Here is a 23,623-nt window from a genome sequence, read left to right as displayed (position 1 = left end):
CAAATATTAAGGTACATCTTTGGAGGAAAAAACTTTCTTGCAGATGCATAAATAAAATTAAAATTCATCTCCATAACTAATCATTTCCTTTTAAATGCATCATCAAGTACATAAATATAACTATTTAACACATACAATACCATAAATACTATCTACAAAACTATACTTTTAATGCATTTAATCCCAATGAAAAGCCATGGGAATATATTAGCATAACAATGGTATTGTTTTCTAGTTATTCTTCTTGTTGCAAAACCTTGGATAATATTCTACTTATTTTTTCTACTACAAAACCAAACTTGTTATTACTCATGTAACAACATATGCAATGATACAAACGGTCATCCTTTTCAAATCTATTATACAAAAGTGTACACTTATAGAATATCGCCTATTTATCTATATTCCAAATGCATTAATTAAGTGCATATAGTTAGAAACACATGCATTTTTATCTATATTTCACTTGCATTAAATAAATGCATAAAATTATAAATGCATATCTATTCATCTTTATTTCATATGCAAATGCATAAAGATTATAACAACATGCCTAATCATCTATATTTTACATGCATTAAATAAATATATAAAAGATGTAAGAACACACATATTCATTTATATTTCACATGCGTTAAATAAATGCATAGAGATTATAAATGCATGCCAATGTAGAAAAACATAAAAATCACCATGCAAACAATAAGGGAAAAGAAAAGTTTCATACAGATTCCTTACGTTACATTCTACTTTGGAGCACAAGCTATGAAATTGTTGGAAATATGGGCTTCCACTATTTTTTCGTAGGAAATGTTGCCAAGAAAGGTACAAAAGAGCCTCCTTTTTATAAATAGGAAACGCCTCAGATGCAACTTTTTCGGCGCCTAGCTGAGAAAATCGTCCTCATAGTTTATCTCCTCACTTCAACTTGCACGAAGGAAGTGGAGGATGAAATATAGCATGATAATTTCCATAAATACCTAGATTCAATCAATCACATTCTCTAGATTCAGAATAGAACAATCTTGGGAGTCGATATAAGCTGACATTTCAACGTATTCTTATTTTTCATTTATCTATTTGACATAAAAACCCAATTATTTGTTGAGCTAAACCCATGCATTATTACTGTCTATGTAACCTTGTTCATCTAAATAGAACATATAAGTAAAGGGCCTAGCTATAAATAGAGTAAATAAATGGCCTGTAGAATGACGATGGCCCACCCATAGAACGATTTCAAACTGAATTTATCAGTGATTTCTTTCTCATTCCCCTTCTTCAGATGAAAAGACGTTGCCTCATAATGAAAAACTAGTAATTGTATGCATTACTGGCCAATTACCATTAACGAATTTTTCCATCAATTCTTGGCTCATCTTTTATCGTTTCTTGGCTTATATTTATCAGTTCTTGGATTATATAATAATTACCACATTATTTATCATAAATTTCAAACGTTCAAGATTAAATTGCAGGTTCTACGAATATTTTGTAAAAAATATGAAAGTTTAGCAACCCAACAACAATCCTTCAGTGTTTTTGTATTGTAAATAAAATTATAACTAAATAAAACTAGGAGAATGCAGAGATGAATCAACCATTGGAAAATGATGAAAATGGTTACACCATTCGCTACATTTGATTACCCATTAATGGGAATCAAATGGGCGAGTTACCCATCTACTTGGCAATAACACCTATACTAGAGGATAATTGGAAACTTCGCAGGTCAGAAATCCCTTACTAATCCTTACTAATCCTTAGATATCACTGAGCATTACAAAATTTTATGTATTTATACATAAGTAATAGTTGAATTTCATTGTATAATAAGTAAATGCTAAAATTGCTAATTCTACAAGTTAGAAGTAGGGAAAAATTGGATGATGAAAATTTATCTTAAATTGTAGAAGCTTCGGTAAATGTCACTAGTTGTATATATGAAAACTATAAATTGTTTGGTAATAGTTTTGTAAAAATATTCAAATTTATAATGATTTTATATAGAACCTAAAAAAATATGATTATTTTTAAGATAGAATAGTTTTCTTCTATATAGTTGGACAAAATCACTTCCATGGAAAAAGAATGGAAAATTATTTCATTTTCAAAATTTGTGCCCTAAGGATTTCCTTTGTTGCATGATGTTATGCTAAGAGAAGAAAGTACATATTGTGTTCTATGCTAGTGGTATTGTGCAATGAAGGTTAATTTCTCCTTATAAGCAACTTATGCATCAATGTAAGCTTTGCTAACATAACTCCTAGGAAATCTATTACAATTTTCTTTGGGATACATTTGAAACCCCTTAATCTAGAATCACTTCATGTTGTGAACTTATCTGCTATAAATTGTTGTCAATTGAAACTACGTGCTAATCCCATAGTAACATGGAGGTCGTATGTGACATAGGGCTTCATAATACCTAAGTGACACAGAAACTATATAAATTGGCAACATGGACCATCAAGGTGCAATATTATCTTGCACCCACATTATTCAATGCAAAGACAATATGTAATGCCCCTAGAGTAAAAACATATTATGTGACTTTTGTTCTTTTACTGGTTTGAAAACTTAAACAACGTGTGGGAAAATATTATTTTTCTTTAAAAAAAAATGAATGAAATGAGAAATTATTTTAGTCTATTAGTCCTCTCAGAAATATGTTAAAGGATAACATGAGAAACTAATCCTTAATTGTTAGGAAAATAGTTAGAGTCGGTTATGCCTAAAGGGGTAGGATGAGAAATAGAAAAAAAAAACCTCCTCCTATCATGATGCTAAATCTTGTAAGCCAAGAGGAAAAAACATTAAAGACATTGACAGTTTAAACAAACCACTAATTAATGAACATGACTGGAGAGGAATGTCATGTAGTGGACCCGGTAACAAGAGACTGTGGGAGATAAATATAATTACCTTCCAAAAGAATATTAGTGGGAGAATACTGGTTGAACCCGAATTTGTTTTTAGCATGACACTACTAAGGGTTCAAGAGGTCACAAAGACTTCTGAATTTTTTTTCCTGACAACTATAGGTGAGATCCGGGGGAGCTGATAGAAAATTCAGTTCAAGGTTGGGAGGATCATGTAATCCTTCAACATATTTATGAAATGATTTAGATAAGTTATAAACTTATGAAGTATTCATTGGAAGATTTATGATTATGAGGCTTGCATTATAAATGGTAATAGTTTGGGCAAGTAATGATACACACACACACACATACATGAAAGGAAATGTTATATTCTAATTTTCAGTGTCGAATGCTAGAAATTATGATGTGTTAGACTAACCCTTTCTTGCTGGAAGCAAGAGGATGATCAGAGTGTTGAACAAGAGACCTCCGATTACAGGTGGAAGATAACGGTTACCTGAAGAACCCAAAAAGTAATCTATGTGGAATTTATATAATAAATGGTTCTATTAAGAGTAAGAAAGATAAGAAGAATAACCATAGGGAAAGGGTTTGAACAACCACTTTAACATATAATTGTTATTAAATGAAGTAGTGTTTTTCTTAGAAAATAATACCTGAACTATTAAATAGGAATATCTAAAACATATATGTGGTATTATAATATTATGGCTGATTTTGGGATTTATATTCAAGTTAGACATGTAGGTCCTAAGAGTAGAAATTATACTTCCATGTCCATAAATTCATTCCACTGAGTCTCTCTACTAAATAAGCATGGTATGCTTAATATATAGTTCTACATATGTATATAGTTATTTGTACATGTATATAGTTAATATAAGTATGCAAATATAACATATTTTACAGATAAACAAAGAAATGTTACATTCCATATTCCTGAAAAATAGACAAATTTGAATAGAGATAAAAATTAGTGTGTTGATTAGATAATTTAGAAAATAAGAGAAACAATCCTTTTGTATTATTAGAGTCCCAAGCATTCTCAAAAGAAGAGGAAGAAAAATAACAATAATTTTTCCATTTCTGTAGAAAACATTAAAAGTATTGCAAAGCCATCATAATAAATATAAACATCCATGTTTTAAATGGTTACGAAAAAGAAAAATACTATGTTCATATAAATTAAAAGACAAGGTTACAATTTAAAATTGAAGAGGTCAAGTGACCTCATAGAATCTATGAGTAGGGTATTAGAAACAAATTTATTTATCATGTAAATTATGCCATAAGGATATTGAAACCCATAAACCCTAGGTACAATAGTTCTGGTCCTCAAATATATAAGAATTTAAGTAATTACAAGTGTTGTTCTGGAATAAAAGCCATGGTACTAATAACAACGACGACGCAAATAAAACCATCTTATACAAATTTGTACGAGAAAGAAAAAAATTGGAATCCTTGTATCTGCTAGGCATGACTACTTAAGGAACAAATATGGTCTGATACATGCTTACTGTGAATGTTACAACATGTGGAATGCATCATACATGAGCAGTTGCAAGAGAAAAAAAAATGGCAAAAGAGAGAGTAACAAGAACCTAAGACCCTTGTGAATTGAAATGGAAAAGAAAATATAACCCTCAAGTTAAAATCCTTCCATTAACCAATCCCAAAGTAGAATGCTCCATAAAATGCACCTATAATGAGATTCTGATAAGTTAATAATAGTCTTAATTAATAAATAGTCTCTAAAACTAGATCCACTAGCTTGTTGGGAATGGAAATTACCTATGGAAGCGTAGATGAAATACAACTTTCCTGTAAATAAACTAGTAAAGGAAAAGGAGGTTAATTCGACTTTCTCACATAAGATAACTAGAACAGGAACATGAAAAATGTCGAAAATAATAAGAGAAATTAAGTGTAGATAGAGAAAATTAATTTTTAGAGTAATTACCTTGAATATTTGGCGTAGAATGTGCTTAGTTTGACATGGATGGAGTAAACCGATAGAAACCATGGTAGGGTTTCAAACCCTCATCCCAGTTGGAAGAGGTAAACCATTCTCAATGGAAGTATTAGAAAAATTAACAAAATTACCATAGGTATTACCTTGGGAGGGTAAAATACCGAAGTTGAAAATTTCAAGTAAGAACTAGGATATCTTTTGCTATATTCCCTGTGACCAATACTTATAATACACTTCTTATCTTATGGGAGGACTAGAGAATTTCTTGGTTGAATCTTGACACCAAAACATAGGATAATCCTTTAGGAAAAAGGGTGAAATTTTAGGGTTTGAAGAAATCTTGCAAACCTCTACTTTGTTGTGAGAGCTAGTTCACAATTAACCTTCATCGATGGGATTGGGTGGGGTAGTTACCCTAACCCTCACCAAAATCAATCCATGTCATTCCTAAATGAGATCAAATCTCGATCATTGGATATGAAAGCTCAATAAATCGCCATAGGGAAGATTGAACCCACACAAAATGTTAATGCGTGTGACCACATGTCGAACTGGTTGTTTGTTTCTAATATGTACATATTCTATGTAACCAATGCATTACATTATGAGGGTATCAAGACACAAAACCATATATTAAACCCAAAAACTATATATATATTAGAACCATGCAAAGCAGAGGAGCCATGTGTTGGTAGTTTTCATATAATAGATTATGTCTATAAGTAGGTGCCACTGTGAATGCCGACATGGTTAACAAGTATGGTGTTATCATGATTAACATGAGATCTTTATATATGTTTAATAAAAAGGTTCAAGTAACTTCAAAATCCCTTGGTACACTATATGATATATATGTATAAACATATAAATATTATAACTATATATGTTATATTTATATTTGTAACCATCTTAGGGTAAGGAAGCAGATAGCGCAAGTGTGAATGTTTTGGCTCAAGGGAAAAGAAAATGAAATCACAACCATAGTACAAAGAGAAAGTGATGGAATTTTCGTGTACAAGTATTTAGGAGAAAAATAAGCAAACAACTAAACTTTTTACTCATCATAGAAAATTAATGCCATGACTATTGTGAGGTTTTTATGAATTGGCAAAGAATTTACTAGTGATATTCTTGAATTTATGTATATTGTTTTACCTTAAATTGTTATTCGATTCATCCTTGGAGTATTTTTTTTAAAGAAAAAGAAAAAAAATTGCTATCAATTGGGATAGTTTTACCTTCTTGGAAGTGGGAGATGTTACACATGGTATCAGAGAATACTAGGTTTCAAGAATGATACCTTTAGCTAGCTACATTGTTATTAACTGAGAAAATGATTGTGTATATAGAGAGAAAGAAAGAGATCACAAAAGGAACCTTTTAGTGTGTGAAAAATGATGAGCCACAATGAGGAACCCATGTTGGGGAGGAATATGTATATGTACTCATGGGACAATATGTGAAAATAATGACTGTTGGTGTCCAAGTATGAATACCTATTCAACCCCTTTCCACATTTAATTATCAATCCAGGTGCGTAATTTGTTTCAAGGCAACGCGCAAAATATATGTAGGTAGAAATGCCACAATGAATCACTAATCTTAGATTCAACAATAGAGTTAACGAAAGAGTCACTGTGATAGCAACTAAGAATGAATTGCATAACTATAACTATCACTCACAACAATTAACTAAAATAGTGTAACAACAACCAAATTAGCTCACACATATGAAATATAAACACACAAAAATAATGTAGCGCCTGATCAGAGGAGTGGGCCGAACTCTCTGACCAGGGTTGTGATGGATTCAAAGCTTATAGAAAGAACAACAAAATAACATGCATTCGGTTACCATAAACAGTCTTCTATTACAATATCAATCTCTTGCACGGCTAAACTCGATTCACAGCATTGGAACACTTCTTAGACAATACACAGAGAAAAATGTTTCTCAAGATGGCAACTAATGTTCTATAACTATACAGTTGTTACAATGGCCAATTAGTTGCCGAGAGAAAGACAAGAAAGGTCTAGAACAGGCCTCAAATTTGTTATAATATTAGAGCACTTGCTAATATGATACTGGAAACTCAGAATTTGCTTCTATGTTTTGCCCCTGTAACCTTTGACCATTATATCTGTGGAAATGGTAAGATTAGTGACTCGCATAGGCAAATTCTCCATAACTATTACTTCATTAATTAAACATTCTGTGAAAGCAATCAAAGAGGGTTTACCTTATGCATTTAGGGCGATTAGTGAAATTAAATGATACAAAGGAGTGAGAGAGAGAGTAAAAATGGAGGCGAAAGGTATGCAAGTTTGGCACCCAACATCTCCCCCCAACTAGTCCTTCTGCATGTCCTCATGTAGCTCGTCGTCTCTTCAGATCTGGGATGGACTGACTGTGGTGTTGGGTGTGGTTTTTTACCTATTTTCTACACATTCTTTCCCCTGTTTTGACCTTTCTGTCCCCTAGGTCCATGCCCTTATATGACCAAACTCCCTATTTTCTTACCCTTTTAATCCATTTTAATGTCACGTTACTTTGCTATATTTTACCAAATAATACGAGGCCTTATTCCTTTTTGTGGCTCACTGGGAGAGCATTGAAGAAGTATTTTGGGAAGTTCATCTTTTTATGTGTTGGATCGCTAGAACAAAGCTATGAAGTAGAAAGGGAGCAAGGATTAACTGTGGGAAAGGTTAGAATGGTTCGTTGTTACAAGTACCTCGAGTGCTATTACGGGTTGCTGCTACACACTAGGTGTTGTTATAGGTTGCCTCTATTACAGATTGTTGTTACACATTAGATGTTGTTATAGATTGTTGTTACACATTGGATAATGTTACACCTCGTGTTGATCCGTCATCACACCAACAATGTTGTCATCAGTTATGCTACGTCATCCCAAACCACCATTCTCTCAATGTTGTTGCAGCGAAGCTAGAAATGTGGGTACTATTACACATAACAATTGTCGACAGTAGGGATTGTTTATTTTTGAAGCAACAAGAATCCGGCAGTTGCAACTAATGTATATTTATTTAGCAATAGGTTGTAACTTCTTTATCTTTTATCAACATGAGAATTGGGAGATTCTCACGACCGATATGTTTCTAATTTTTGGGTTGTAATAGTTATAAAAGACTCGACTTTTTATGTATTGAGGACAGTATATAGAAAAGTATTGTTACTCTGTTTCTATAATTTTGAATTTATTTTAATATCAATTAGAATGGTGATGTTGTTACTACATTCCAACTCATTCGTTAATCACTTTCGTGTTCTTCTTGCACGCTGTTAGGAGGTAGGGCCCTCCTCTTTGGCAAGGATTGCAGTGATATAGGTAGTGTATATTCTAGTTTAGTTCATTGGTTTATGGTTTATCTTTGTTGCTGTACAAATTGTGGACTACATTCGTTGTTGTTTCTATTTATCTTATGGTGTTACATTGAGTTAATCAACAGAGTGGTAGTCACCAGCTAGAGTAGATGTTAGTTCTTGTGTGGCGCACCCTTACATTAATACTTGTGAGTTTTGATTTAATTATGTAGAGTGTTTTATATCTACACGCATGGTTTGATTCAGCAATTTAGATTGGCGACATATTTTACAGTTTTCTGCATTTTCTTTTGCTTGGCTGGAGTGTATCACCGCAGACAGTGCGAACTCCATTGAAACAACAAGACCTACCATGGGTTGACAATTAATGTCGCAGTCTGAGTCAATTAAGCCTGATTAAAACAACACTACATTTTGGTGCCATTGTTGAGGATGGAAACTTGACGATACAGTGAGACAAGTTGTTTGTTTGATGTAGAGTGCTCCTAGTCCATAGTTGTTGGGCGGTAAGACGAGAGGTAAGAACCTGTGCATCCTTATAACATAACTTGGCGGGCTCACCATTGTGATTTCTAGGACACTTATGAAATTTTGATGCTTTGTTAGTGTGTCTTTAGCTCTTCAATCATTGGGCAGTAAGACGAGAGGTAAGAACCAACATATCACTCTAACATACCTAGGTGGGCTCACCACTGTCGAAGACTAAGATACTTAGAGTGTGATTTAATACACATAGGGTCCATGTGTGCACTTGTAGGACTTACATAGATACTGCAATCACCCCCACTCTAATAAGTCACAGGAATGACGGGTCGTAATCAAGAAACGAAGGGTGAAGATTTGGGAAGGAAGATATTTATCCAGGAATTAATCTCCAAAGTGGAAAAATAACAGTCCAACTCTCAAAGAAATGCAAGGAAAATAGGGCCACAGAAGGCTGTTACTCCCATAGCAAAAGCAGTAACCTCTAATCTCTCCATCTTAGGATCGTATCATTCTAAGGCTAGCACTCATACACCCAAGATCAACGATTTGATTTATGAGTAAGAAGGGGAAGTTAATAGAAAGAATTTGAGGACCAAGGGGCAAGGGGAAACCAAGGGGGGACATCGGACACTGAGATGGAAAAGCACCCGTTGATTTATCAATATCCAAATATGGGTAGTGCAGTGAAACACCTAGCACCAGGGGTATCTGAGGCACTAATCACGTCTGCAGGGCTATCACAAACACAGCTCGAAGAACGTCTATTATAGAAGGAGTTAGAAGAATTAATAATGGGAGAAAACAATGATAACAATGATAAAATAGACACCACCACGACTACCTTTGAGTTCCCAATCTAAAATATAGGAGGTGAAGCTCCTATGAAAAATATTCCTTTATCATCCTTACCATCCTTCTAGGGGATGACTGTGGAAGATCCAGATACATTTCTATTTGAGTTTGATTTCCTATGTAGCAGTTATGATTACACAATAGATTCTTAGAAGTTAAAGTTATTTCCTACTACCTTAAAAGGAGCAGCCTTGAGATGGTTCATGGGATTAGGCCCCACTTCCATTTTAACATGGAATTCTATGAAGGAGATGTTCTAGTCAAAGTACCAGGACTATTGTAGGACCAGGGACTTAAGAGAAGAGATATTTAGAATGACACAGAAGGAGGAAGAAAGCCTGGAAGATTATGTGGAACAGTTCCACTACAATCTGCAGAGGTCAAAACATAGAAATTTAGATCCGGAAATCTTGAATACTATATTCATTAGAGTAATGAGGGATGATTGCCTTGAGACCCTAAGCCTATTAGGAAAAGGGGATATATCACAAGAGACATTCACTGAAACTGTAAAGCTCTGCCTACGATGCTCTCAAGGATCGTCTAAAGGAAGAAATAAAATTTGGGATGCCTCTATTCACATACAAAACTTTGCAAGAGGAGGAGTAACTAGAGTGGAGATTGGAAATTTGTTCGAAAATTTAAAGACCGATATCTTCAGTACTCTCTCAGCTCACATAACAACAGAACAGATCAAAAGGACACAAGAAGAAGCTAACACACCCCTGGCCGTGTTTTGTCTGACTTGTCGGAAGAAACATCTTTACTGGGAATGTGAATTGAACAACATCAGCCTGTGTAATATTTTCGAGCTAGAGCATTTGACAAAGAAGTGTTTGGAGCTTCCTAGACTAAAGGAAGTACTTAAAGAATCAAGCGAAGAGGTGTATTCCTCTTACTTCTTCGCACGAAGGAGGCCATGGAAACCGCGACCTCCAGGTATGTCTCAAGACTTTTCCTCTTTCAATTCATGGAAATATGCATATAATAACCAAAAATATCAATGGCAATATTTCGCCCCTCCTTCAGCACAGTTCCCTTCACCCTGCAACCAATGGTCTCCATCTCCTCCTATTCAATATCCTCAATCCCAACCATACCGGTGGAACCAGAACTAGAGAGGAAAGGCCTAGGATTCAACTCTGCCTGCACCACCCATGCAACAATAGCTATAGTTACCTCCTTTCCAAGGTCCTACTCCTCCACCACCTATGTGACCCCAACTACCTATGCAACCTAACCCAAGCCCAAAAAATAAATCAACTCAGTGCATAGAGGCTCCTACGACCTTCCAGACCTACCTTATTATGCCCATGGAACTTAATGAAATACAATTGTGATTGGGCACAATAATTAACCCTAGTCACTCCCCTATCATTACAGAGGAGGACTGTGAACCATCTAGAGTAGAAGTTGGAGGCTTTGAGGTGGCTACTGTGCCTACACCAACTGATATAGAAGAAGTTGTTACATTTGTAATAGCCAACCCACGAAGAACTGTTACATTTGTAACAACTAATTTGGGAATTCCGATACACCTGTAACAGTAGATTCGACTGTTGTTACACAGGACCCCCCGTACCCTTAGAGACTGACCGAACCTAGGATGGCTTCACAGCCTGAATCCCAGTAGGGGTTTTAGGTCACGTGTTAAAGCCAAGGGGATGTTCGAAGATATAGTGATTATGATAGCTTCCTGGAGATATCCATTTGATTTCCTTATGCTACAGCCCAAATCCAATTTTGGGGGGCATCCTTTGATCCTAGGGAGACCTTGGCTGGCCACTGCAGACACATTTATAGGCTGCAGGATGCGATCCATGGTGATCTCGGATGGCCAGGTAACAAAGAACCTTAATATTTATCCCCCAAAACCAAATATGGATGTGTACAACCCTTGTTGGAATGTGTTTGAGCCTGAGTCAGATCTTTCCCTGCCACTCATCACTCTGGGGAAAGCCCAATATTTCAAAGATGAGACAGAAGATGATGTTATTAATGTTTTTATTAGTAATTCACTTTCTGTTGGTTCTATTAAGATTGCAAATGAGGAGGAAGAGGTGGAAGATATAAATTTTGAACAAATGAGAACCACTCTGAATATTTCTAGCAGTCCAATTGAGATTGAATCTGGAAAGTTTTTGAATGTTAATCCCAATTTGACTGTTAAACAAAACCAATGCCTGTTACAACTATTACAGAAGTATAAAAGGACATTTACATGGGATTATATAGATATCAAATTCATCCACCCTAACCTATGTACTCACTATATTTATTTGAAGGATGCCTGCAAACCAGTCAGGCAACCACAGCGCCGCATGAACGCTGCACTAAAGGAAATGGTGAAAGAACTAGAAAAACTCTTGAGTGCTAATTTTATTTATCCAATATCTAGCAGTCAGTGGGTGTCACCGCTTGTCATAGTTCCTAAAAATAATGGCAAGTGGAGAGTCTATGTTGATTATAGAGAACTCAACAAGGCCACTCAAAAGGACCATTTTCCATTACCATTTATAGATCAGGTCCTTCATACTCTCTCCAGAAAGAAATTCTTTTCATTTTTGGATGGATTTAGTGGCTACAATCAGATACAGATTGCCCCAGAATACCAGGATAACAAGACATTTACTTGTCCTTGGGGAACTTATGCATATAGCATGCTACCTTTTAGGCTCTGTAATTCGTAGACAACCTTTCAAAGGGAAATACTGGGAATTTTTTGACTTATTGAATGACTGTCTGGATATATTCATGGATTATTTCACACCTTATGGAGATGCTTTTGAAACAACATTAGTCAATCTGGAAAAAGTGCTAGAGTGATGTGTACAGGCTAATGTTGCCTTGAGCACTGAGAAATGTCACATGATGATGACAGAAGGGGTCGTGCTTGAACATTACATTTTTGCTCACAGAATCAAGGTAGACCCTGCAAAAATAGAGGTAATTCTAAAAATCCCAAACCCCCAAAGGCAGAAAGAGGTATGTAGTTTCTTAGGGCATGCAGGGTATTACAGAAGATTTATAGAAAAATTTTCAAGAATTGCATCGCCATTATTTTCCTTGCTCATGAAGGATGTTAATTTCTTGTGGACAGGGAAGTTTGAGCAGGCCTTCTTAAAGCTGAAATGTCGTGTATCAGCATCTCCAGTCTTGTGAGGACCTAATCGGGAACTGTCGTTTCACATAGCTACGGATGCATCAGATATTCTTGTAGGTGTTGTTTTGGGCCAATTGGAGGATAAGAAACCTTACTTTATTTACTGCATAAGTAAAAATATAACTCCAGCTGAGCTCAACTACACAGTGATCAAGAAGGATTTCTTAGCAGTTGTGCATGCCATCAATAAATTCCGGCATTACATCACCGGGTATCAAGTATTTATACACGCTGACCATTCTGCCATTAATTTTTTAATGAATAATCCAATTACAAATGGTAGGATTACACACTCATTATTGCTGTTACAAGAATTTGATATTACTACTGTAGATAAACCTGGAAAAGATAATGTAGTAGCTGACTTTATTTCTAGGCTAAATATTGATGACAATTGCACTCCTACTAAAGATTCTTTCCCCGATGAATATCTTTTTTCTATTTCTACTTACTCACCTTGGTATGCAGATATAGCCAATTATCTTGCTGTAGGGAAGTTTCCCCAGTATTTGTTCTCCAAGGAGGAAAGGAAAATCATACAAAAAAGTGCTGCATATACCTACATAGATGGGAACCTTTACCACACTGGACCTGATTTCTAGATCAGACGCTTTGTTAGAGAGGACGAGGTCTTTGATATTCTCAAAGCCTGCCATGAGGAACCTTGCGGAGGACACTTCGGAAACAAACAGACATGATACAAAGTCCTTTCAACAGGGTACTACTGGCTAACAATATTCTAGGATGCCAAGAAGTTTGTGAAGGGATGTGATAGTTGTCAATGGATGGGCCAATCATATGAGATGTTGTTACAACCCCAGATCGTCATAGAACCTTTTGAGAAGTGGGCTCTAGATTTTTTGGGACCAATCAATCCTTCATCTAGATAGAGATCCTACATCTTGGTCTGTACTAACTATGTCACAAAATGGGTTGAAGCGAAGGCACTAACCAGATCCATGGAGCAGGTTGTCTCAGACTTTCTGTTTGAATACATCTTCATTGGGTTTGGCATACCTAGGGAGATAGTGACAGGCGGAGGGCCACAGTTCACATCTCATCAGATCTGGGAGTTGGTTGAGAAATATAAAATCCATCACAGAATCACAATGCCTTATCATCCACAAGAAAATGGCCAAGTAGAAAGCACTAAAAAAGTCATTGAGGGGATCCTTACTAAGACTGTGGCCAGTCATCAAAGAAATTGGGCTAGCAAACTTCCAGAATTGAATTTTAAATTAAGACACTAATGACAGCATTGCAGGTCAATTTGGATTTGGCTACATCACAAAGGCATAGATTGAACCAGCTCAATGAATTGGAGGAAAAATGGTTGGCTTCTATCCAGCAAACAAATATTACCCAGCAGCAGAGAGCTAAGTGGCATGAAAAATTTATAAAGAAGAAGTAGTTCCAGAAAGGAGATTGGGTTCTCTTATATGACTCAAGGTTTAAAGACTTCAAGGGTAAGCTCTGCAGCAGATGTCTCAGTGCTTATGAGGTAGATGCAGTCTTTGACAATGGGACAGTAAATTTGGTGGCCATTAACAATGCAAGGACACCATTACTTGCAAATGGGCATTGTCTCCAGTTGTATCACAAACCTACCTCGAAGGATTCATTTGTCAACATTGTCACAAATTCGGATATACAGGTTACTGTAACAGGGGAAAGTCGCCCTGTGCTACAAAAAAATTATTTTTTCCAATAAGTGTAACAGCTGAAAAACCCCTGGTGGCGGCTGTTACACCTTCAAACTTTAAAAAAAAAATGTAATAATAATAATAATCTGGCTGTGAAAACCTTTCTTAGGCACAGACAGACACTTTTATAGTAGTTCAAAACCACCTGGTGGTGGCTGTTACACCATTTGTAATAGAATTTTTTATTCCAAAGTATATCATGCGATAAGTGTTGTTACACAATATTTTCTTCTTTATCTTTTCAGAGAAATTAAATTAATATATATCAGTCGTCTTGGCTGTTACATCTATAACAACCAATGAATTTTTAGGAATACACTAGATATTTTATTATAACAAATAGCAAAAACATCACCATGATCCTCGTCATCAGAATTAAATTCGCATATCTCGCTGCCCGAGTATGATTTGATGTCATGCTGCCCATTACTTCGCCCCATGTCACCTAGGTATGTCATCAAAAAGGTAATATTGAATTCATTTTATTTTGTAATTATGGCAACTTAACATGGCTATTGACAGCCAAGGATGACTTTCATAATTAAGCTGGGGGGGGGGGGGGGGGGACAAATCATATTGCAACATGATTGTCGCATGATTTGTAATTATTTGAAATATCCAACAATTAAGCCATGTGACCCAGTAGTTATTCTTACTTAATGCTGAATCATAACAGAAATGGTAAGTGCACCATTGACGAGACCTCCCCATGAGTCACAATTAAGGAAATCTTCATTGTGTAGTATGAACCATGTGTGCCAAATTGTAATGCAAAATCTTCACTTGCACCACCCTGCCACCCTACCATTTACCCCTACTGGATGCACTGAATCCCCATTCAGAGTGTTCGGAAAGGAGGAAGATAGCAATATAGTCTGAAACAGCTAGAGTATGTGTGAAAGGGAAGGATAAGTAGGTGAAACAACATTGAATTACATAAGAAATGGGAAGAGCAACAATACTGCACGAGCCAGGGTATACAGAAGCCCTGGAAGATTTCCCTTAAGCATGTCAGGTTTTCAAAGATGCAGGCTGGTTCAAATTTTTCTAGAGATTGGAAGGATCAGACAATGGTATAGCCATGGAATTTGCAAAGAATCTGGAGAGAAACTAGACGAAAGTCAAAGGGTTGAAATTGGAGGTCACGGAAGAAGTTATTGCCAGAGTAACAGGATTGCCAGTAGAAGGGAAGAGATGGTTTACTAGGAAGGTTAATGACCCCTCACTGAAAGGGGATTTTCTCTAGGAAAGCGAGTCGTTGGTTAAGAAAGGTAGGGGAATTGATAGACTGTCACTCCCCCAGCCATGGGCGGATGTTGCTCTCTTCCTCATTAAGTACATTACTTGTGAGGGAAGGGAAACAATTATGTTTAATTATCATTTTCCATTGCTGAACCATCTCCGGCATCAATAGCTGATCAACCTTCCTTATTTCTTGCTGGAAAATATTAGGCATATGATCACGGCTGTGAAAACGATTGCACATCCAAAAATGTGTGCTACTAGCCATGGCCTTACTAAACTGATTGTGCTGGATGCCTTGAGCCGAAAGGGAAATAATTGGGAAGAGTTCATGTAGAAAAGGCTCAGGAGCACTCGAAGAAGGAAAACAGAGACGACTAGGGAAACTCGAGAGGTGACAAAGGAGCAACCCCAGTTCTCGACTGTGAGGGTTAGTAAGAAGATGGTTGATAAACCGATTGGTGACAGAAGGCCGAAGCAAAGATTAAGGGTTAGCAGGCACCCACAGTCCCCATCCATGTTGAGAAAGAACAAAGAAGGAGTTGAGCAGAAGGATGAGTAGCGAGCTCAGTCATAAAAACCTCCTTCACCTGGTAAGAGCGAAACCCAGTCTTTGCTGTCGAAAATTGAAATTTGAGAAAAAGAAAATAAATCATTGATGGAACAACTAGAAGTAGGAAAGGTAGAGCCAAGAGCCCTAGGGCTAGATACTTTGGTAGAGGCCATGGATAGGGCCAAAAGGAGAGAAATCCCAGGCACTCTATGTGTAGCCTGTGCTGAGAAGTTGGTGGAAGCAGGATTCAAAGTCTGTGGATTAGACACTACCTCAAGGGGGACTGTTATAGACATATTTTGGCACTGCAATCCCAATCACATATTTCCATAAACCAAGGGCTTCTAAGTCCCTAAAAGTGTTGTTTCATACCCTAAAGGAGCAAGGTCAGTTGATTACATCATCTCCTAGAAGTTCTCCATGAAAAGCTACTCAAAACTAGTCAAAGAAAGACCATGCAGACTGCCCAATGCTAAAGGTGAAATGCATCTCACCTGCCACATGCAAAAAGTGCGATGCATACTGGAAAGCCCTTCTATAGGGTGTGATGAGCGAGAGCAGACAAATGGAACAAGCAGTTTGCTAGGTGGAAACCCAGAGAATCTTCTAGAAACTGCTCATTTGACACTTGCCTCTCTAAGTTCGCCCAGGGATGAGTAAGAGATCTAAAATCTCCAAGTGGAACCAAGAACTATCAGAGATATGACACTAATCAAAATCCTAGAAGCTGACTCACCCCCCTGCAAATATCTATAAATGGATCCCTCATCCAAGAGATCCAAAGGTTGGAGTTTGGTAATTTGCAAAGAGGTGCTGCTGGTTTCTCTTTGAAGACATTGTTGGGTGATCTTGCTTTTTGTGAGGTGAAGAGGGCTTTCAAGCGGAGAGGATGGCTCTAGGTTAGACCAAGTGGTTGTAATCCTCTCTTCTATGACTTTTACTAATAAAGCTATTTGAGTTTTCCTCCATATTCTTGTGTATCTCTGAATATTGCGTTTGTTATATGCATTTGTATGGTCAATATATATATGGTCCTATATTGTTTATAGTGAAAGATCTCTATGCTTTGATGGTATTATGCTGTTGTGAATGCACAAGTGCTCTTTGAGGCTGGATAAGTAAGGAAGCAGTGGCGAGATTCTGTCAAAGGGGAAGGGAAACAAGCAAGGAGCCAACCAGAAGACTGAGGTTGGTACTCTCAGCTTCCTTCTCATCTCTCTCTCATAAAGGAAAAAACAAGTGACTTTAATGTGTTTGTTTCTAAGATAGCTACCCGTCTTAGTGGGACTAGAAACTCTGAATAGACACTAGATTTCCCGATAATAGAATGGTGACTCCACTGGGGATCGATTAGTTTGATTGCTTGTCTCTATTTGTTTGATTCATAAACCACAGACAGAGCCTGAAGTTAAGTCAGCTAGCCTTCGAACTGCATTTGCTATTCAAGTGCAAAGTAGATCAACGCTGCTTCGGTCAATCTCCGGGTTTGTTTATGAACTAAACAATTGACTTTCAAGCATCCTAAGTGCCCTTGAGGTAGCTTGAATAACCTCATTAGATCAGCCCTATACTTTGTAGTTACTGACTATCATTTTCTCGGCCTAAATCCATGAAATAAATTGAAAACTGTGACCAAAAACCAAGTTAAAGTCTCATTCCTTGACCATCGCACCATCTCCTTTAGGAAATCTGGATGCATCGCACCTCCCATGTGCAGTAGGTGGGATGTATCCCTGTTTCCCTGTTTTAAAGGTGCGATGATCAGACAAGACTAGATCTGCCTCCGGATTTTAGTTTTTTCTTCACTGTCTTCAGTTTTATTCGGGAGTTTTGCTGTCTATGATCAGTAGACCATTGTAGAAACCCACCTTCTTTGCATCATCCAACCTCTATTGTACAAATAATTGTGAATGTTTTTATGTATTGTGCACCATTTACAGTTCTCTTTTACAAAATAGTAGCTTAATCAAATTGTCGTCTTTTGATTTGGAAGTGTCGCAAGTGTCATTTTTAGTCAAAGAAAAGAATCACATTGTTCTTGATAGTCAATTATATTGTTACTCTTGTATTTGATCTGAATTTATAAGCATTTTAAGTGTTGAAAGTAGTTTTCAATTCAAAATTGCAAAGTGTCGTCTTGCCTTCCTGTCATTTTTTGAAAAGAAAATTGTTAGTACTGTCGCTTTGAAAGAAGAGATAATTCAGATTTGTATTTAGCATTCTTTTTTTCATTCACACATTAAGAAAGAGGAAAAAGAATACATGCATGTGAATTTGCATTTATACTGCTTTTTGATTTTGATTTAGGACAGTGCATCTAGTGTGTGCTCTCTGCTCTATGTTGAAAGAATTTCATTTCTCTTTCCTTAGTACCTAGGATTTTCATTGCGAAGAGAAGATTAAATGACTGTTTATCATCTTAGATTGCATTTTAGGAATTGTATATCTAGATCACGCGGTGAACCTTAAAGGAAAACTTCTTAAGAAAGATCAATTGTAAAATAAATTCAATGAACATAAAAACGCTTTGGAACCTAACGCACAACATCTAGAAGTCTAAGCTAGAGACGTATTCCAATGTCTTAAAGCCTGGTAACTGTCGCTTTCATCGTAGGTTGGGTGATTCCTCCTCTTTGAGACGATAAGTGCCAGTGTGGACTTGTGCTCCCACGTACCATCAAGTATATATTGGGAGACCACAATAGGCTATATCTTTTATCCTTAGGAAGCCGTGTCTACTACCCTATCGATCGCAATGCACTAAACACAACATTCGGGAAGATTGACTGCCGTACCGTAAAAAGTATTCTGCATTTTTGCGATTGGTTTGGTAATCCCTCTGTCTAGATTTCCATAGCAGTCTTTTTCGTTCCTTTTTAGACTCCTTAAAGGAAAAGGTCCATTTGATCACTTTTCACTTTAGGCTCATTAAAAATTGAAGGTGACTAGAGTCATCTTTAGCTTTTTCTCGACTCTTAAAAACTGAAAAAGCAAGTTGTGTCAAAGCATCTAAAATTTATTTTAATCGGAATAACGTCACTGTTCCCTTGTTGGTCTTAGGTTGAGAAAATGGAGTCCACCAACCAAGGATTTCCCCTTGGGGGAAGTCCTAGTCCTTTCTCCTCTTGGGGAGATGTTGGTGCACCTTATATGACCACATTGTCCCTTCCAGGACTGACAATTGGCCTGCCGTTATGGCTTTTCTCGACCTCTGTTCTTCAAAGCACCATAATTCCTGAACAATTGAATCAGCATCTAGATGATACCAGAGTTTCCCCCCAACCTTCTTCTTCATTTGTCTCTCCCTCTCCTTCTTCCTCTTCACTTGGTAAATATAGTAAAACTAAAAACCAAGTAACTGAGAAGAAGAAGAAGGGGAAGGAGAAGAAGAAGAAGGAGCCAACGACAAAAAGGGGCGACCGTGCATCGTCTAGCGAAAATCCACACAGTGCACCATCCAAACCTAAATCTCCATGTGTCATCTACAAATGAGACCACTATCACCGAGATTGTCCTTGTATTCCACGGATCCTAAGGGACTAGTCTCCCCGCTTGCATAATTTGGGGTCATCAACCTTTGACGATCATGTTGAAAGTACACCGTCAACTAGTGAAAGCGAAGTCACTAGACAAAATGGAAAATCTAAATTTCCCTATAGACTGTGTGTAGGCAGTCATGCCCTCCACCATTTTCCCTTCTTGGACGAAGCTAAAAGAGTCTTGGTTAATCGTCCTGTATCACCACAGCGACTCCCTCCTGGGTACAAGAAACTTTTGCCGAATCCATCGATAGTTGAAAATCCAACTGACCCACCTTTGGAGTCAGTCGAAGCACCTATCATTGAAGATAAACCCTCTGAGTCCACATCGAACCAAAGTCAACAGGCCGAGACGGCAGTTGACCCCATATTGACTTCAGAGGATTTACCTTCAGATGATACAATCACCAAAGAGAATGAGAACGACACCATTCAAATTATTTTCGTAAACACAGACTCTAATGAAAATGGGGGCAATCTACCCATTCCTTTATCACAGGAAGGAAATTCACCGGAGTTGTATATGGCTGTTTATTCGGTCCCATCTCCAAGCAACCTAGTCATTTCCTTCGATTGGAATCTACTAGGCAGACCCTGTTTACCATCTAATGTACCATTTCGAATCATAGTGCAAACTTACAAAATGGTCATGGTTGGTACCATCATAGATGAAGGGGCTTCTATGAGTATCCTTCCCTCAATTGCTTGGAAAGCGCTTGGTTCACCAACGCTTTTGCCTGAGATGCAATATCTGACAGGCTTCGATAAAGGAACCAGTCGACCATTAGGGATCCTTCCGAGTTTGCCTATAACTTTAAGAAGGAAAAACATTTATCTGAATGTAATGGTAGTCCAAGAACCTTTAGATTACAATCTACTCCTTGGTCGTGACTACATTTATAGCATGGGAGCCATCGTCTCCTCATTCTTTTGAGTAATGTGTTTCCGGCATGAAGTCAGAATGGTCCAGCTCATAGACCAGCTTTCATTGCCTGGCTCACACATAGCTAATAGTCAAATTCTATCCCTAACAGGTCTTTCTACACAAGGAATGTCTTGCCAATCTCTAGTCCGTCCACCTGATGAGCACGAGTGATTCAGTGGTCAAGATTGAAACCCAAGGGGCATGCACCCTGGCCTGCTTCAGCAGGAAAACTTCAAGTATAGGGTAGGTTTCCGCAGAGGATATATGACTAGTATGACACACCCATCCATTTAGGAAAATGGGATTGGACCGGAATAAGGTACCTCTGTTAGAAGGTAGCCCTTTCTTGATAGAACAAATGTTTTGTCTGCAAATTGAGGGGTAACCTAGAGAAGGTAGGCCTTCCCCGATAGAACAAGTGTTTTGTCTGGAAATTGAGGGGTAACCTGGGAAACTCTACTTCGCTATACCTGGGGGCATGCAAACCTTTTTGCATGAAAGTGAAAAAAAACCATTTATTTTCTTAGTTTGTAGGTTCTTGACCCTTTAAACTCCTAGGATTGGTTGTTCCTAGCTTACATAATAAAATGAGTTGAAGCATAATTTGGAATGGTGCAAGCTCCCTAAAAAATGAACCTATCGATGAGACATCCTTATTATATGACAGGCATGAGCATTTTTGCGTTCAAGCTCGTTAAAAATTAAATCTTGCAATGAGAATATGTTCCACCAGAGTTTAAGCTCATTAAAAAATGAACCCACCTCCGATAAATAACCATCGTGAATGCATTATCATCAGCTTTTGAGACTTGGTTGTGTTCTTACCATCACCTCCACACTATTGTTGCCAATCATCCACCTCCATTTGATTGTTTACCCCTTTTGAGGAATAGCTGTGACGAGTGATCCTATTAGCCACCTTTTTACACTATCGTGATTGAAAGTTCCAAACCTTACCTGGAACCAGCTGCTCTCTGAAAACATCACTCGTTCCTCAAAAAATGAGTCTCCTTTAAGCTCTTTTCATCTGACTCGTAAAATATGAAAATATTTCCGAGCGATTGGCCTCTCCAGCTCATTAAAGTGATTGGAAGTGCTATCGCTCCTCTAGATTTTAATCTTTTTGGACCTGAGGGATTATTACACAAAAATATCGTGTATTTGTCTTGTTTGGCTCGTTGAAACTATCAAAAAGTCATCCCTTTCGAATTGTTTTATACTTTTTTAGACTTAACGAATTATATTATGAAAAAGGAATATTGGAGTCTTCTTTCTGTCTCTTTTCAGACTCTCTAAAATTGAAAAGGATCGAGTTATCCTTGTCGTTAAACTCGTTAAAACAATAGCGACAAACTTGTCCATTCAGATAAGAGCGAGTTTCACTTTCGTTAAACTCGTTAAAACAATAGCGACAAACTTGTCTACTCAGACAAGAGCGAGTTTCACTGTTGCTAGGCTCGTTAAAACATAGCAACGGGTTTTCCTGAAGGGAAAATTATAGAACAAGCATATGTTACCCTCCTCAAGCTTGAAGAAAATAAAGAGGTACTGGTCAGAAATGACTGGAGAAAATTGGGAAGAAAACTTGAAGAAACTTTATTGGTAGCAGGTCGCTCTTGAACATGACACTTTCACTCCATCACCATGATTGAATCAGGTTGGGTTATTCCGTTCATCGGTCATATCACCATTGGTCCACCGTACCATCCACTTTTGGGATTAATGCTACCAATCCATTTCAGTGTCGCCGATATGCTCAAGAGAAGTCGCTCAGAGAATTCACCTACCCAGCTTGTGTCTCATCCACTACAATACCTTCACACTTCATTCTCTCATGACCGCCACCCTGAACCTTGTATCACCAGATCATTTTCACCTCTACAAAATCATTTGCTCCATTCTATGTCGTAGATGTGGGATCCATTAATGCTCTACTACGACGAGTCACTTCTTGTCGACATCAGCTCATTATCCAAGAAGCCGACCTAGGGACAACCCTTCCAGTACTTTGAAGCGTGCATGCCTCAATGGCAAGTTTCTCACTTCCAACGACAAGTTTACACTAATGGCCTTCGACCAAAAGATTTTGCATGGTGTTCGACATCAGCTCATGTATTCACACCACGTGAATTGTACTGCAATACCTTGAGGGTCATCATCATCATCGGTGATTCCTCTCATGCCCATTAACAGTTTATATCATTGACTGGTAATCAGGTGACGTCTTTCCATGTTTGACATCAGAACATCTTTTCACATGTATCGACTCGTACTTCGGGTAAAGATTGAATGAGTTTTGAAGACCCCGGATCTAGTTTCATCCATCTGGGCTGCGATATAATTAGGAAAATAAAGACATCAAATGTACATCATTGCTACACAGATAATCATCCAAACTAAGGGATGATGGCTCTACCAGAATCATCAGTTTACACACAGACAGTTTTCTGTCCTATGTACATTAAAATGAATTTATCAAGCTGAGCATCGAAATGCTCGCCTCAGCTAGATCATGAAAATATTATGAAGATAATGTATTGTATTGTATCTTATTATAGGTCACCTTCCAGTGCGAAAAACCTCGGATCCTCATTATAAATCATTTCACCCGACATCAAAATATTTACGACCTCATGCTTTAGGGGGCAACTGTTATAGACATATTTGGGCACTACAACCCCAATCACATATGTCCATAAACCAAGGGCTTCTAAGTCCCTAAAAGTGTTGTTTCATACCCTAAAGGAGCAAGGTCATCTGATTACATCATCTCCTTGAAGTTCTCCATGAAAAGCTACTCAAAACTGGTCAAAGCAAGACCATACAGACTGCCCAGTGCTAAAGGTGCGATGCATCTCACCTGCCACATGCAAAAAGTGAGATGCATATTGGAAAGCCCTTCTATAGGGCACGATGAGCGAGAGTAGACAAATGGCACAAGCAGTTTGCTA

The sequence above is a fragment of the Pinus tabuliformis genome, chromosome 7 (genome assembly GCF_031772625.1).
Source record: "Pinus tabuliformis cultivar Carrire ecotype Pingquan chromosome 7, CPIR1, whole genome shotgun sequence".
NCBI classification, from domain to species: Eukaryota; Viridiplantae; Streptophyta; class Pinopsida; order Pinales; family Pinaceae; genus Pinus; species Pinus tabuliformis.
This window is presented reverse-complemented; position numbering follows the sequence as displayed.